We start from the raw sequence: 16733 nt of genomic DNA, 5'->3' as shown, positions 1-16733 counted from the left end.
AAAAGCGCTCCCGAGAGCCAAAGCAAGTCAGAGAAAAACAGCAGACCCTGGACAACACGTAAATGGGACAAGAATTCCTGTCCACCTCCCCTCTTCTTCTTACATTACACCCGGCTTGGCCAGCCTCAGGTAGTGCGGGTGTGAGTATGAAAGGGGGTTAGGGCTTGGGGCACTAACGCTTTCTTCCTTCCTCTGAGTGACATGGGAACCCCCAGTGCTCTCTGCTGCTGTTTTATTAATAAAGCTTTAAAACTTAGACACTTGGTGTGCCGTCATCTCCTCCCCTAACGATCCTGCAGCCTCAGCCTGATCACCTGACGCCTCAGGCAGCTTGGTAACAAAAATCTGTCACACTCTCCCCACTGCTGGGAGTCACCCGTACACCCAGATCTGCCCTGGCCTCTGCTCTCCATGTCACCTACCTCCCCACTGGCTCTGGCATGGGAGCCCCTACGACCCAGCTCTCCGTCACTGGGATCTCTCCCCACCCCCTACAGCCTGCTCTCCGTCACACTGACAGTTTTAAAAATCAAAGTGGGATGTTTTTCTAGAGGATCGGCTCTTGTTCAAGCAGGGATTAATTCAGGGCAGTCCTATGGCCTGTGTTATACTGGTCATTTTAGCTTAGCACAGTGATCCCTTCTGGTCTTGGAATCCACAAGTCTATGACATAAGAACATAAGAATATAAGAACGGACATACTGGGTCAGACCAAAGGTCCTTCCAGCACAGTATCTGTCTACCGACAACGGCCAGGTGCCCCAGAGGGAGTGAACCTAACAGGTAATGATCAAGTGATCTCTCTCCTGCCATCCATCTCCACCCTCTGACAAACAGAGGCTATGGACACCATTCCTTACCCAGCCTGGCTAATAGCCATTAATTAACAACCTCCATGAATTTATCCACTTCCCTTTTAAACACTGTTATAGTTCTAGCCTTCACAAGCTCCTCAGGTAAGGAGTTCCACAATTTGACTGTGCGCTGCGTGAAGAAGAATTTCTTTTTATTTGTTTTAAACCTGCTGCTCATTAATTTCATTTGGTGGCCCCTAGTTCTTACATAATGGGAACAAGTACATAATTTTTCCTTATTCACTTTCTCCACATCACTCATGATTTTATAGACCTCTATCATATCCCTCAGGCCCTGGTCTACACTAGGGGGTTAGGTCGGTTTTAGCCACGTTAGGTCAATTTTAAAATGACTGCGTCTACACAACCAACCCCGTTCCTTCAACCTAAAGGGCTCTTAAAATTGACTTCTGTTCTCCTCCCCGATGAGGGGAGTAGCACTAAAATCAACCTTGCTGGGTTGAATTTGGGGTAGTGTGGATGCAAATTGATGTATTTGGTCTCCAGGAGCTATCCCAGAGTGCTCCAGTGTGACCCCTCTGGACAGCACTTTCAACTCCGATGCACTAGCCAGGTAGACAGGAAAAGCCCCAGGAACTTCTGGATTTCATTTCCTGTTTGGTCAGTGTGGCGAGCTCAGCAGCACAGGTGACCATGCAGTCCCCCAAGAATCGCAAACAAGCTCCAGCATGGACCGAAAGGGAGACACTGGATCTGATTGCTGTATGGGGAGAAGAATCTATGCAGGCCGAACTCCGATCAAAAAGAAGAAATGCAAATATATTTTCCAAAATCTTACAGGGCATGATGGAGAGAGGCTACCACAGGGACACACAGCAGTGCCCGCATGAAAGTTAAGGAGCTCAGGCAAGCCTACCAAAAAAACAAAGGAGGCAAACGGTCTCTCTGGGTCAGAGCCCCATACATGCCGTTTCTATGATCAGCTGCATAGCATTCTGGGGGGGACCCTACCACTACCCCACCACTGTCCGTGGACATCTGCAAGGGGGAAGTCTCACGCAAGAGGGAGGAGGATTTTGTGGATGAGGAGGAGGAGGAGGATGCACAGCAGGTGAATCTATTCTCCCCAGCAGCCAGGACCTTTTCATCACCCTGGAGCCAATACTCTCTGAAGGTGGGATCCCCAACCCTGAAGCTGGAGAAGGTACCTCTGCTCATTTGTAACTACAGTACAGGGTTTAAAAGCAATAGTGTTTAATGTTTGATTTGCCCTGAAGACTTGGGATGCATTCGCAGCCAGTACAGCTACTGGAAAAGTCTGTTAATGTGTCTGGGGATGGGCGGGAATCCTCCAGGGACATCTCCATGAAGCTCTCCTGGAGGTACTCTGAAAGCCTTTGCAGAAGGTTTCCGGGGAGGGCTGCCTTGTTCCATCCTCCACGGTAGGACACTTTACCACGCCAAGCCAGTAGCAAGTAGTCTGGAATCATTGCAGCACAAAGCATGGCAGCGAATGGTCCTGGGTTTTGGTCACATTCAAACAACATTCGGTCTTTATCTCTCTGTGTTAGCCTCAGGAGAGTGATATCATTTATGGTCACCTATGATGGGGGTGTTTCCATTCACCACAGAGTTCTTGTGTTAGTGGCGGGTTGTCATTATTAGTATATGCAGAACTAGCCAGGAAAAGAGAGACACATTTCTAACCAAGCAGGAGGTCACATGGACACCAAGACTCTATATAACACAATCATGAACCCAGGGCAAATCAGGTCTGACCAGAGGGCATAGATCTGGATGCGAACAATCTCACCATTGAGGGGTACATACTTATGCAGCAGATGCAACTGAGAGGCTGCCTAACCCAGGAGGAAAGGTCTCATACAGAGCACTGTGAAACACAGCTTTACTGCAGATGTGAGTTGAATAAATACTCATGGTGAGCTCCCAGCACTGTATTACTGGGGTATCGTGATATCATTGCATTCCACTGTGGCTGCAACTAATGACTACAGCAAGGTGTGGAACATACCAAAGGTGAAACGGTTTTAAAGGAATGAGCATTTCTCGCATTGACAGCATGCAAAGCATCAGCCCCTCTCCCTCCCTCCCTGTTGCTCCTGGATGCGCCCCCCTGCATTGTCTCTGGAGACAGGTGGGGAACGACGCTGAAGGAGCAAGGTAAGTTCTCTACCTGGGATGAAGGGGGACTTAGTGGGGCTCACGCTTTAGCCCTGGTGTGGTTGGGTGGTGGGGACTTAGGGAGCCTGGGCCTGGCTGCAGACCAGGGTTCCAGCCATGGAGCGTCAGGTGCCAACAGCAGGCTCTCAGGCACTGACCCCCAGCTCTTCTCTGGCCTCACAGCCCTGGCCTTCAGCCACGGGTCTTCAGGCTCCAACCCCTGGCAGCGCAGCCGCAGGCTCCAATCCCTGGCTCTCGCCTATGGCGTCAACCCCCAATCCCGGTGGCAGCCACTGTCCCCAGGTGCTGATCCCTGGCAGCACACTCCGAACCCCAGCCATGGTCGCTGGTCCTGGGTGCTGTCCCTGGGCTCCAGCAGCTCCCCAGCCCTGGCTGCCTGCCCTGGGTGCAGATCCCTGGCCTCAGGCTCCGGCGGGTGCTGGCTCTGGATCCTGACCCCTAGCCCTGGCTGCACAGCAACAGGTGTGGACCCCAAGCACCATCCCTGGTAGTGGCTGCTGGCCCCAGGTGCCAACGCCCGCCACGCCTCCGATCCCCAGCCCTGACCATTGACACTGGACACTGCTCCTGGATGTCGACCCTGAGCTCCTGTGGGTGCTGGCCACTGGTGCCAATCCCTGGCTCTGGTCACATGGCATCAGGTGCCAACCCTGGGATCCAGCGGATGCTGGCCCTGGACACCGATACCTACCCCTTCCGCAGTCACGTGGCAGCAAATGTGGACCCCGAGTGCCAACCCCCGGCTACATGGCAGTGGATGCCAATCCCCAGCCCTGACCACACAGCAGCAGGTACTCCCCAGCCACCAATCCTCACCCCCCGACCATGCGGTAGCCGGGGCCCCCCGTCCATTGCACCTGGCCTCTGCTGCCTCCCCCAGCCCTGCATCCATCTTCCCTGCCCCCCGCTGCCTCAATCCCCACCCCATCCAGGTCTTAATTTGCCAGGACTTGCTGTGAAAAGTGATATTAACAAACACACAACTGGTGATTAGCAACTTTAACAAGAGCCTTAACACCAGGTGTCCTCTCTTCCCCCAGTGCTGGGAAGGGCTGGGCCCCAACTGGCAACACTGCTCTGCCAGGGCTCAGCCCTGCAAACAGTTTAGGGAGTGTGAGCAGAGCCAGTGGCAAATGCTCAGAGGGTCTGGGGAGCAACAGCTCCATCCTGAGCTAGCCACCAGCACAGATTCATACAGCACCTAGCGTTTTCCATGTAAGCTCCATCACAGGGCCCCACTATTGCAGCCCATACCTTCTATTGCCTAGGTTGATGTTCAAGTATCTCCTTCACCCCTAACCCCGCACTCCTCTCCTGATCCCCGTCCCCCCCAAACTGCACTCCGCGCCGGATCCCCGTCCCCCCACCCTGCATTTCCCCTGCTCCCCAAACCCTGCACTCCTCCCTGATCCCCAAACCTCACACTCCCCAACCCTGCACTCCTCTCCTGATCCCCTTCACCCCAACCCTGCAGTCCCCCCTGCTCCCCCAACCCCACACTCTCCCAACACTGAAAATCTCTCCTAATACCCTTCCCGCAAACCCCGCACTCCTCTCCTGATCCCCTTCCCCCAAACCCCACACATCCCCTGCTCCCCAAACTCCACTCCTCCATCCTCGCACTCCTCTCCGGATCCCCGTCCCCCACCCCTGCATTTCCCCCCGCTCCCCAAACCCTGCACTCCTCCCCTGATCCCCAAACCTCACACTCCCCCAACCCTGCACTCCTCGCCTGATCCCCTTCACCCCAACCCGGCAGTGCCCCCAGCTCCCCAAACCCCACACTCTCCCAACCCTGAACAACTCTCCTAATCCCCTTCCGCAAACCCGCACTCCTCTCCTGATCCCCTTCCCCCAAACCCCACACTTCCCCCTGCTCCCCAAACTCTGCATTCCTCCATCCTTGCACTCCTTTCCTGATCCCCTTCCCCCAACCCTGCATTTCCCCTGCTCCCCAACCCTGCACTCCTCTCTCCTGCTCCCCAACCCTGCACTCCCCTGCTCCCCAACCCCGCACTCCTCTCCTGATCCCCAACCCTGCACTCCCCCTGCTCCCCAAACCCCACACTCTCCTGATCCCCAACCCTGCACCTCCCCTGCTCCCCAACCCAGCACTCCTCTCCTGATCCCCAACCCTGCACTCCCCCCTGCTCCCCACACCCCACACTCCTCTCCAGATCCCCCACCCTGCACCTCCCCCTGCTCCCCAACCCCCGCACTCCTCTCCTGATCCCCAACCCTGCACTCCCCCCTGCTCCCCAACCCCCGCACTCCTCTCCTGATCCCCAACCCTGCACCTCCCCCTGCTCCCCAACCCCCGCACTCCTCTCCTGATCCCCAACCCTGCACCTCCTCCTGCTCCCCAACCCCCGCACTCCTCTCCGGAGCCCCTTCCCCACAATCGCCTCCTGCCCGCACTCCCCGCGGCCCGAGCCTCGCGCCAGGCACTCGGTGCCGCCGGACTTAGTGCTGTGAACTCCAGGTGAGAGAGAGAGAGGGAGGGAGGAGAAATCAAATACATCCAGAGGAGAATGCGAAAGGTCTGCAACAGGGCAGGCTGAGACTTTATCTCCCTTCCCCACCCCCTTGGAGGGAAACTGAGGCACTGAGTGATCAGATTCCCCTCTCCAAATTATTTGCAAAGGAGGAGGACGGGGCTCCTATCAAACCAGTTCCTTCCCATCAACTCTGCTTTCCCTGCTGCAAGACCGCTGTAGGGGCTGAATATTTTCATTAAATTATGGCTCCTTCGTTTGCCCTACAACAATGAAATAGACCAGCTTGATGGGGGGGAATAGCCCCCCCCACTAAAGCTTTGTGGATATTAAGGTTTTTTTGTGGGGGGGGACATGATAATATTCTAGATCAAATTCAATCAAATGCCCAGCTCAGCTTTCTAGCCATCCAGCAGCTTTAGGGCAGGGAAGGTAGGTGCTTTTGGTGGAGAGTGGTCGCAAAACAGGGGTGAATTTAGCGGGGTTTGTGGGGTCTGCTTGAAATCCCACCCGATGCAGCCACACAGAATCATTGGCAGCGCTGGGAGGCCAGGAGTGGAAGCAGGTGCCCTGGGGGTGGGGGACATTTGCCCTCAGTCCTGGGCTCTGGGATGGACTAGGCTGGGTGGTGGGTTCAGTCTAGTCTTCCTGCCTGTTGCTCTCACTGGGGTTTGTGGTTTTCATCTGGCTCCACCAAAAAGATCAAACAAGCCCAGTAGAAAAGGGGAGTTAGAGAGGCAGGAAGGAGTTTGTAAGGGGTTTAAGTGACCCATCAGCGAAAGAGTAAAACCAGAGTTTGACTGGGTTTCCCCCCAGCCACCACTCCTGCAAACACTGAGCAAGGGGCAGCTCCATCCCCCACTGAGGCTATGGTGAGGGACAGGAGGAAGGAAGCCACATGGCAGTCCCTTCCCCCCAGCACCCCCTTCCAGCCCCCAAACTCTGTCCCAAAGCCTGCACTCACCCCTCTGCATGCCCTCCCAGAGCCTGCACCCCTCCACCCTTCCTGCACCCCACCCCGTGCCCCAGCCCGGAGCCTGCACCCAGCACCCAAACTCCGTCCCACTCAGCCCTGGGCAAAGCTCCTTGGTCTGGCTCCCAGCCCCTCTCCAAGGGTTGCAGCTGTCTGGAGGTGCTGCCTTCCACACCTTCCTCATTCACACCTCATTCATTCAATAGGGCAATTGATTACAAAGTGGAGAGAAGATCTTATTCTACTTCTAGCAAAAGACATTTTTCTTTTACCTTAATTACACTTCCTTAGGGGCCTGCTATAACATATTACTAAGGTTCAATACAAAGTCATGTAAAAGTTATACAAAAATGCATAATGCAGCGATTTATCTACAACTCCATTGATTGACTGCTGTGTGCAGTAATATAGTGACCCCTGGGTCTTTGAATAAGACTATATACTGGGGGGCGGGGTGCAGCAGCGAGTCGGGGCGGCGGGGGGGCAAGTGGCAGGTGGGCACAGAGGTGAGCAGTGAGCCAGCAGGGGGTTTAGGGGCGGGCATGGGGGTTTCTGGCAGGGAAGGGAGAAAGTGAAAGGAGGCGAGTGGTGGGTGGGGGACTGACTAGGAGGGACGCAGCAAGTCAGTGGGGGACTAGGGGGTGAAGAGGAGTGTGATGGTGGGGCCGAGCGGGGAGGGGGTGGGTCCTATTTTACTGCTGTGATCTGGTCACCCTATGTGTGCCAGGTTTCAGAGTAGCAGCCGTGTTAGTCTGTATCTGCAAAAAGAACAGGAGTACTTGTGGCACCTTAGAGACTAACAAATTTATTTCAGCATGAGCTTTCATGGGCTACAGCCCACTTCTTCGGATGCATAGAATGGAATACTTCTTTTTGCCTATGGGTGCCGTTTCTCCCCCCTCCCCCTCAAACCTTCCTCTTTGGCCCACAGCTGTTTTGATGGGGTGGCGCTGAGGAAGGAGGGTTTGTTTCTGCGAGGCGAGCAGCGCTGGTGGGGGCAGTGTTTCCACGGGGCTGGGCAGTGCTGGGGGGAAGGAGGGGGCATAAAATAAACATTATTGAAGAAAATCAGTTGTACAACTATCAAAACAAATTATTTTCCTAATATGAAAGTGAAAATCTATAATTAATATTCTTTTAGAATGTGGTGACTTCTATCAATATGGGCAAGAGATCAAGAGATATTGGTAGAAAGTACCCAAGTGGGAGTAAGAAAAGAGCCATATACAATATTATGTAGTAATATATCATTTTGTTATGTATCTAGTCATGGAAAGTAAATAATACATGTAAGAAATGAAAGGTGGGTTTTTTTAAGTGTTTTTTTTTTAAGTCATCCCTGCCGGGGCCCCGTCAAAACTGTTCGAATTAGGCCCCGCACTTCCTAAAGCCGGCCCTGGGAGACAGGTACCTAGCGCCTCCCTCCCCCGCAGTCTGTAAGAGAACCTGTGTCTCCCTGTTTGGCTGCAGACTTTAAAGCCTATCATAAAGTATCCACATTTCCTCATATAGTGTTTATACAGACATTTCACAATGATATTAAGCACCAGGGGGTCATTTGTTTTCAGAAAAACCTCACCCCGTACTCTCGTATAACACAGCACTATTGTATCCAGTCAGTTGATTCAGTTGATTATCACATGAAGTTCAGACCAGTAAATCTTTGCAATGGACCCTTCTGAAAAATAAAACCCAGAAGAGCTTCTCTCTCCTGCTGGGCGTAGACACCAGGCTGTCTTGTCCCCCGCTTCTCAGTGTGAGCTTTGATGGGTCTGTGTGCGGCTTGAATGTAAACTGAGGTAAACACACAGTCCTTCACTTAGGATCAATCTGTTTAACAACTCCCCCGGCATATGGAGTTTGAACTCATTGTAGTGACCATTCCAGTGTATGTCCATAACTCTTAGCACCCATCACGTACATATATCCCACAGGGATATGAATGGTCAGAGAGTTATCAGTTTTCAAATGATACCTCACAATGTGTATTTTGCACAAAGATTGTTACAGTCGTGTGTAGGGTGTGAATCCTGGGGTCTAGTGTCACTGCACACATGGTCTGTCGGCACCAAAGATGAGGAAGAACTGGGGTGTGATGGGGAGCCAGTCTAGGAGGCGGGGGGACAGGGTTCAGATGACCAGTCGCAGAAACACAACAAGGAGAAGGACGCTGGGAACGGTGGCAGACAGACTGGCACCATTCGGACTGACAGTGGTAGTGAAGTTCACCACCTTGAAAGTCACACCAGGCACGTTCTCCTGGATCCAATCGTTGTGGGCGTTCGGGCGGTTGTAGACCCCGAGGTAACCAGGAGCAACAGCAAGTTCAGAAGGAGATGGCAAGCCTGCTGGACAGGCAATAATTAAAGAGTCAAACAGTCCCTGGGTTGAGGAGGTCGTTTTGCTGACGTTTACAGGGAGCTCCTCCCGAGTGTGGGGGGCAGAATGGGAGGAAGCACGAAGGGGCTTGTTTGAAGATTTAACCAGGGCGTGATGGGGGTTAGCATCATGGGCCATGCAACTGCGGACACTGTGTGCCCTTAGCCCAGGGGTGGGCAAACTGCCCTGTCTGCAGGCGCCGCACCTGGAGCTCCCATTGGCTGTGGTTCCCACCAATGGGAGCTGCAGGGGCGGTGCTTAGGACACAGGCAGCGTGTGGAGCCTCCTGGCTTTCCCTATGCATAGAAGCCGGATTGGGGATGTGCTGCTGCTTCTGTGAGCCACACGGAGACATGGCACTCGCGTTTTTGTCGCTCTTATCTGGACTCTCTGCAATTGGGCCACATCTTTCCTGAAAAGTGGTGCCCAGAACTGGACACTAGACTCCAGCTGAGGCCTAATCAGTGCGGAGTAAGGGCAGAAGAATCACTTCTTGTGTCTTGCTTACAACGTTCCTTCTCTTGCCTCCATATTACAAGTGGCAAACAGAGGGAGACTAACCCCAGGTTTTTAAAAGGTATTTAGGCCACATAAATCCCATTGGTTTCAATGGGAATTAGGAACTGAAATCCCTTTAAAAAATCTGGCCCTAAGTGATTTGCTCAAGATCACAAAGGAAGTCTGCAGTGGAGGCGGAATTTAAACTCAGACCCCTCAAGTCTTAGATGAGTGCCATAACCTCTGGACCATCCTTCCTTTCTCCTGTGTGTGTCTAATGACGTGTTTCTGTCTATCTAACCCCAGACATAACCATGTCTCTGTCTATCTATCCCCATAGAAAAACATCCGTCTGTCTAGTCTCTACCTGTCTATCACCTTTTCATAATTAAAGCAGGAGCTATGCTACGTATAAGAAGTCAATTAAAACCACAAACTAGGAATAAACGCTGATAAGTTCAATAATCAGCATTCTTGTTGAAATCAGTAAGATTATGTTCACACTGGTTCACTGTATATTAACTGAAGAGATATGAATGAAGAGCCAAGTTAAGCAGCAGGAGCTGAATTAAAACTATGGGTGAGACCCTCATGCCTACTCTGGCTTCTTGCACAGCCTAAAACTGGAGTTCTGCAGTGGGGAAGCAGAGACAGCAAGTGAGTTTGGAAAAGCTTCCGCCTCCAAAGAAAAGGACCCTAATGAATACCAAGTAAAACATCTCCCTCTCTCCCGTGCTCACATGCAGTATCTTATCATCCTGTACAACCTATGGCTACAAATCTCTATAATTTACTGTGAGTGACTGGAGACAGTGGCAGGACCAGTCTGTCCTTCTCAGAAGATAGTTCATTAGCAGAGTCATAAAGCAACTTCCTAGAGAATCTCCACCTAATGGGCCACAATGAATTGCAGGTCAAACAGCATCAAGAAAGATGATTCCCTTGGAAGCTAGGTGGGTCCTGATGATCCTGTTCCTTCTCCGCTTCAAACTAAGAAGAAAACTCAACTATGCAAGAGAGATTTCATTCCATTGTTGGTGTGTATCCACCCCGAACCCATGAGACCTTCCATGGGGGCAGAGAATGGTGCACTGGGGAAGCGCAGTCCATTCTGTACTGTCTTTATTCACAATATTCTCTCTCCAGAGCTGTCAACTGGGAATATTTCACCAGCACAAAACTTACTCTGGGAAATTTTAAATGAAAATGTTTGATATTCAAATAAATGAAGCACCTTTTTAGAAAGAAAAAAGAAGAAAAACCCTCCATTAAACAAGATTCTTTGAAACCAAGGGGTCTTGCCCCAGCATGCGGAGCCTGACTCGACTACATGAGGTCCCTTCCACCCTACATTTTCATCTTCATATGCACAGCGTATGAAATCTTTTAACTCGTTCCAGCACAATGGACCAGACATGCGGTTGGTATAAATCACCATAGCTCTGCTGATGCTGATGGATCCGTGACAACTGATGCCAGGTGATGATCTGTCCTGATATTCCCAAACTCTGACATGCAGCGTTCAGGATAGTTTAGGCAGTTGGTCCCATTTCACTGCAAGTTATTTTGTGAAAGAAAACGAAGACAACATTTTGGGGTCAAAAGCATCAGCACTTTGAGAACAGAAAAACAATCTTTTCTCTTGGTTGACAGAATGGATTTTGGAGTTTTCCTCGGGTATTAGAACTGCAAGAAAAATTGACCTCTCATCTTAGTCTTTGCCCCGTAATGTTAAAGCTTGTTGCAAGATAGAGATCTCGCTCTCTTGAACTCAAATGGATTGTGTAATGGGAGGTGGGGTTTATTTGTTCTGCCAACACCAGGGGACAGAATTCCTCAGAGCTCTGAATCACAAGTCAGGCACAAGCGGAGTGAGTGTGTCGTTAAAATACCAGTTGCATTTCCTGGCAGCAGGAGGTAGTTAGACACCAATATATGGTCTTCAAATATTGTTCAAGTTCTTAGACATGTTGATGCTTCCTTTTGTCTTTCCCTCTGTTTTATGCAGTTCATGTATCTGAAAATCCCCCCTAGCAAGAAGCACGTCCAATCACAAATACACTTAGAGGAGCACGGCAAGATTTTAATCAATATCTGCCAGGATTAGAGCTGTGAAGACGGTTTCTTTCAGAGCAGCAGGACTAGACGTCTGGATGTTGCACAGCCAAAGGGCAAGGAGCATTCTGCTGCTGAGCGCTGAGCGAGAAGGAACATTTGCAGCAGCAGCATGAGAGGGTCCAGGACTCCAGTAAAAGTCAGGAAATGCACCTGTTGAGTCTGAACTTTTATGAACTGAAACTTAACTCAGACTTCATGTCTCTATCTGAAACTTTTAATCAAAAGCTCTGACCTGCGAACTACTCATGACCCTCCTCCCAATAAGTAGCCATAAGTAGCCATCTCCTCTTTTGTCTTCTCCAATTTACATTTTAACCTGTTTTATCCTGTAGAATCTTGATTGATTATGCATAACCATTATAATCTGTTAATCACTTTGTTTACTTCTGTGTATAAACATTGATGCTCACCCCTAATAAACTTGCCACACTTACTCCGAAGCTTTGCTTTTAAGCTAAGGATTGTGTAAGCCCGTTGATCAACGAGTTGTTGTCTGGTCTCTGACAGATTTCTGAGCCCTATACCAACTCCGCACGAACTCGGGTGCTAAAGAGGTAAGTAAAACTTGCTTTTTACCTAACACACCTGCCCGTGCCCGTCCGATTCAGATCTCGATTGAGTGCTGCCAAGGCCCCCAGCAAAGAGCCTGTCATGCCACATGCCATTTAGCTGAGCCCTGGTGGGATCCTTATCAGGCAGGATAATGAGGGTGATGCTGCAGCTGGGAACAGGGAAGATCCTGCCAATGGCCTAAAGGCCAGGATGTGACCTCACATCAGATCAGGAGGACCAGTTTGGAGACAATAGCAGTGAAAACTCTGCAGAGGGGGATGTGCCTGGCCAGAGACCGGAAGTCCACGTGGTTACTGCAGCTCTCTAACCCCTCCCTCCCATTGTTCTCTAGAGAAATTGGACTTTCAACACTGAGGATTTGGTAGGTTATGGCCAAATCAGTTACTGTCCTGGATATTATGCCCTTCATTGCTGTGTGTGTCTGGGGGGTTGTGCAGATGCCACAACATTTGCATGGCCTCCTCTCCCTTCCCCTCCCCTCCACCAGCCTCTGCTGGGCACAATCCCAAGTGGATGCAGGGCACTGGGGTGGAAAGGTTTCGGAAAAGCCAGCTTTGCTGTTTATCCAAGAGTTCAGAGTATGGGCTGTACGGCTTGTGCTGAAGCCCACGGTCGGTAACAAGTTCACAACTAGAAATCAGTGCCCCTCGGTCCGTTTCACCGCAGGCAGGCAGGTGGGGGTGGAGGTTCAAACACGGCTTGGGTCAATGCTCTCCATCCTAGCTCAGGCTTTGGTTGGTTTCCTTCATTTCTCTCCCAGTCCTGGTAACTTATTCTGGAAAGTTTCTCAGGCAGCAGGAATTCTCCATGGCCTTTCAGGAGAACTGGGAGTGCAAACCTGCTCAGGCCTTCATAATAGCCAGGTCCCTACCAAATTCAGGGCTCACTTTGACTAGTTTACAAACCTCTGGCCTTGAAATTGACCAACGTCACCATTTCGATGTTTCCACCTGACATTTCATGGTATTGTAACCATGGGGGTCCCATCAACCTGGGAGAATGGGGGAGTTCAGAGGTTGTTGTGGTGGGGTCACAGCATTGCCACCCTCACTTCTGTGCTGCCTTCAGACCTGGGCTCCAAGGGCAGCAGCCAGCAACCTTTCTGAAGCTAGAGGAGGTTCCCACATGTGCAGGTGGGGCCCTGCTGTTGGCAGCACCTCAGCTCCTACCGACTACTTGGGAGCACCTTGGCTCCTACCATTTTCGGGGCATCCAGAGAAATGGACCCTTGAGCCCCAGAAAGAACTGCAAGGGAAGCCCTGAGCACTCACTGCAGAGGCCAGGCAGAAGCCCGAGCCCAGGCACCTAGGCGCCAGCAGGAGTGGGGAGGGCATGAAAGTCCTGAGCCCGGTGCCCCAGCACTGGCTGCAGCCACAGGGGGCCAGAAGCTCTGAGTCCGGGCACCCAGAGACGTGAGTGGAGCAGAACTGCCAAGAGCAAAGCCCTGAGCCCAACGCCGGGCTGATGCAGCGCACTCACTTCTGCATTGCCTCTGCAGGTGCGTCTGATATCCCCACGGAGAGGAAGTCCTGTCCCCAGCCGGGCAGAGAAACAGCTAAGAGGCCCCTACTGGGTTCTCCTGGCTGAGGGGTCCAGCAGGACGGGGAGATCGGATTTCACAGGGCAGGGCTAATTCGATCTAGCCAAAAAAGGCACAACAAGAACCAACAGCTGCCAGCTGAAGCCAGAGAAATTCAAATGAGATGTAGGCACACAGTTTTGACAGTGAGGGAGACTAGCCACTGGAACAAATTACCCAGGGAGAGGTGGAGTCTCTGTTTCCTGGTGTCTTGTCGTCAAAACTGCCTGTCATTCTGGAAGGTGCCTTTTAGTGACTTACAAGCAATTGGGCTTCATATGGTGCAAAGTGCGTGAAATTTCATAGCCGGTGAAATAGAGGCCACATTAGGAGACTGAATTGTTTCATAACCTCTATGAAAAGCTCAGTGTGGGGTGCGGAACAGACTCTGCTGTTTTGCTGGGTGACCTGGCTGGTCCCCAGAATCAATAATGAGCAAGTGGGGTGATCCAGGCTGCAGCTCAAACATCCAGCTGGGCTGGCCAGGGGCAGACATCAGGCCTGCCAGGGAAAGGTGGGTGCGGCAGTGACTTCACAAAGGCCTTTGGCAGGAACTCAGCCTATTGGGCAAAGATGATGAGGCGTCTGTGACCTCACAGAGCTCCCTTGCCAACAGCCAGGCAGGACAGGGATGCGGGGCAGGGGGAACCTCGCAGAGCCCTGTAGCCTTGCTGCAGCAAGCCTCCATCTCGTGGTCTCTCAGAGACAGTTGCTGTAGGAGAGAGTCTGTGCGTGTGTTTCTCATTTCTGTGTGTTTCTCATTTCTCATTCCCCTCAGCCAGGAGAACCACAAAGATATTGTCATCTGTGTAGAAGGTAAGAAAAAATACAGGCTCTAAATACAAGATAGGGGACTCTATCCTAGCAGATTCAAAGGCATCACCACCCTCCTAGGGAAAAAGTTTGTGCTAATATCTGAGCTTTCCACCCTGCAACTTGAGAGCATTGCTCCTTGTTCTGTCATCTGCCAGCTCTAAGATTTCGTGAGAATCAATCTTTCATTAGGAAAATAATTCAAAAACGCAAATACAAAACACTTTGAGTGAAATCAACCCCTCCTGATCTTTAGTGTCTGGGAGTGTGGGCCTTGGGGGCCAGACTGAGACCCTCATGGGCTAGTAACACCCAAGAAGCCAGTAAAATAATTCCAGTTCTCTTACCATCCAAGCCTCCCTAATCCAAGGAACAGCTGAGGGCTGAGGGAGACAGAATGTCTAACTCATGACTGAAAATACAAAGATGTGTTATTGGCTTTGGTTGGGGGACAAGTAACAAATCTGTTGGGATTCTTGCCCCAAACAACAATCGCCCATTGTCCTTTAGAGCACGAGGACCCTAACGCGCCTGACTTGCTCAAATCTCTCTCCTGCTAGGGCTGAGAGAATTTTCTCCATCCCCCATGATACCGAGGAAAGAGAAAGAAGTGACCTCTCTGGTCACACAGCAAGGGCATGCCAGAGCTAGAAAGAGAAGCATAAGAAAGAAGTTGTATCAAAATGTTTTGCATTTCAAACTAACAAATTTCTTAAACAAAGGCAATTTGATGTGTGGTTAGTGAAGTGAAATGATACATTCTTGTCTCCACGAGTTTCTAGATTGATGAACCAGTAGATCTATCCCCTAGTTTTTATCCCTAGATTGAGGGAGGAAAACAAGTTTGCCTGTTTTGTGAATTCCCAATGGTTTCCTTGAATTTCAACAAACTAGTTGATTGAACTGAACGATTTGAATAAACTGAAAGGAAGACAATATTTTCTGCACCTTTCAAGGAAGCTACTGCTGCCCAAAGCTGGGTTAGCATTTCAGCTACTTTGCTTCCGGGGCCTTAGCTATCACATCAGTGGTGCGACTGTCTGAAAAGCTTGGCAGTGAACATGTTCTACTGAATGTTATTTTTTCTCTTCTATTTAAATTATTTAAAAGATTGTCATAAATTGGGCCCTTATCAGAGGTTGTCAATTTCCAATATAATTATGACAGTGAGGGAGACTAGCCACTGGAAGAAATTACCCTGGGGAGAGGTGGAGTCTCTGTTTCCTGGTGTCCTACCATCATAACTGGTTGGGAAGGTGCCTTTTAGTGAATTACAAGCAATTGGGCTCAATAGGGTGCTAAGAGTGTGAAATTTCATAGCCCGTGAAATAGAGGCCACATCAGGAGACTGAATTGTTTCACAACCGATGCCTCTATGAAAAACTCAGCGTGGGGTGCGGAACAGACTCTGCTGTTTTACTGGGTGGCCTGCTTGCTCCCCAGAATCAATAATGAGCAAGTGGGGTGATCCAGGGTGCAGCTCAAACATCCAGCTGGGCTGGCCAGGGGCAGAGGTCAGGCCTGCCAGGGAAAGGTGGGTGTGGCAGTGACTTCACAAAAGCTTTTGGCAGGAACTCAGCCCATTGAGCAAAGACAATTAGTTGGGAATTGGTCCTGCTTTGAGCAGGGGGTTGGACTAGATACCTCCTGAGGTATGATTCTATGAGTGAGGCATCTGTGACCTCACAGAGCTCCCTTGCCAACAGCCAGGCAGGACAGGGATGCGGGGCAGGGGGAACCTCGCAGAGCCCTGGAGCCTTGCTGCAGCAAGCCTCCATCTTCCCTTTACCAGTTAAAGGTTATGAGCAGACAATGGCTGGAAGTTGAAGCTAGACCAATACACACTGGAAATAAGGCGAGGAGCATTTTTAACATCAGAGTTTGGAGCAATTCACTGAGGGTTGTGCTGGATTTTCCACAACTGGCCTCTTTTAAAATCAAGCGTGGGTGTTTTACTAAAAACCTGTTCTAATTCCTATGGGAATTATTTTGAGGCACATTCTATGGCCGAAGTGAAACAGAAAGTCAGACGACAGTGGTTTCCTCTGGGTTTGGAATTAATCTGTGACTCGCTGGGGGCGTTTGGAATGTGGCCATTTTGCTTCCCTCTTCCTCCTTCCCTCTTGTCCCTTCTTCTCAATTGGAAAACGGGTCACCAGAAAAGCCTGATTTCCACCCTGTGCCCCTTCCATTAGTGCTGTAAGCTGAAGGGCATTGTGACTTGAGAGTGAATTCAGCCAGTCAGTGCTAACTCTCCACAGGTGATTTGCATAAGTCAGTAAATGAGC

Source organism: Mauremys reevesii, unplaced genomic scaffold (genome assembly GCF_016161935.1).
Source record: "Mauremys reevesii isolate NIE-2019 unplaced genomic scaffold, ASM1616193v1 Contig44, whole genome shotgun sequence".
In the NCBI taxonomy this organism is placed as follows: domain Eukaryota; kingdom Metazoa; phylum Chordata; order Testudines; family Geoemydidae; genus Mauremys; species Mauremys reevesii.
The sequence above is the reverse complement of the archived record's forward strand: the minus strand, read 5'-3'. Positions refer to the sequence as shown.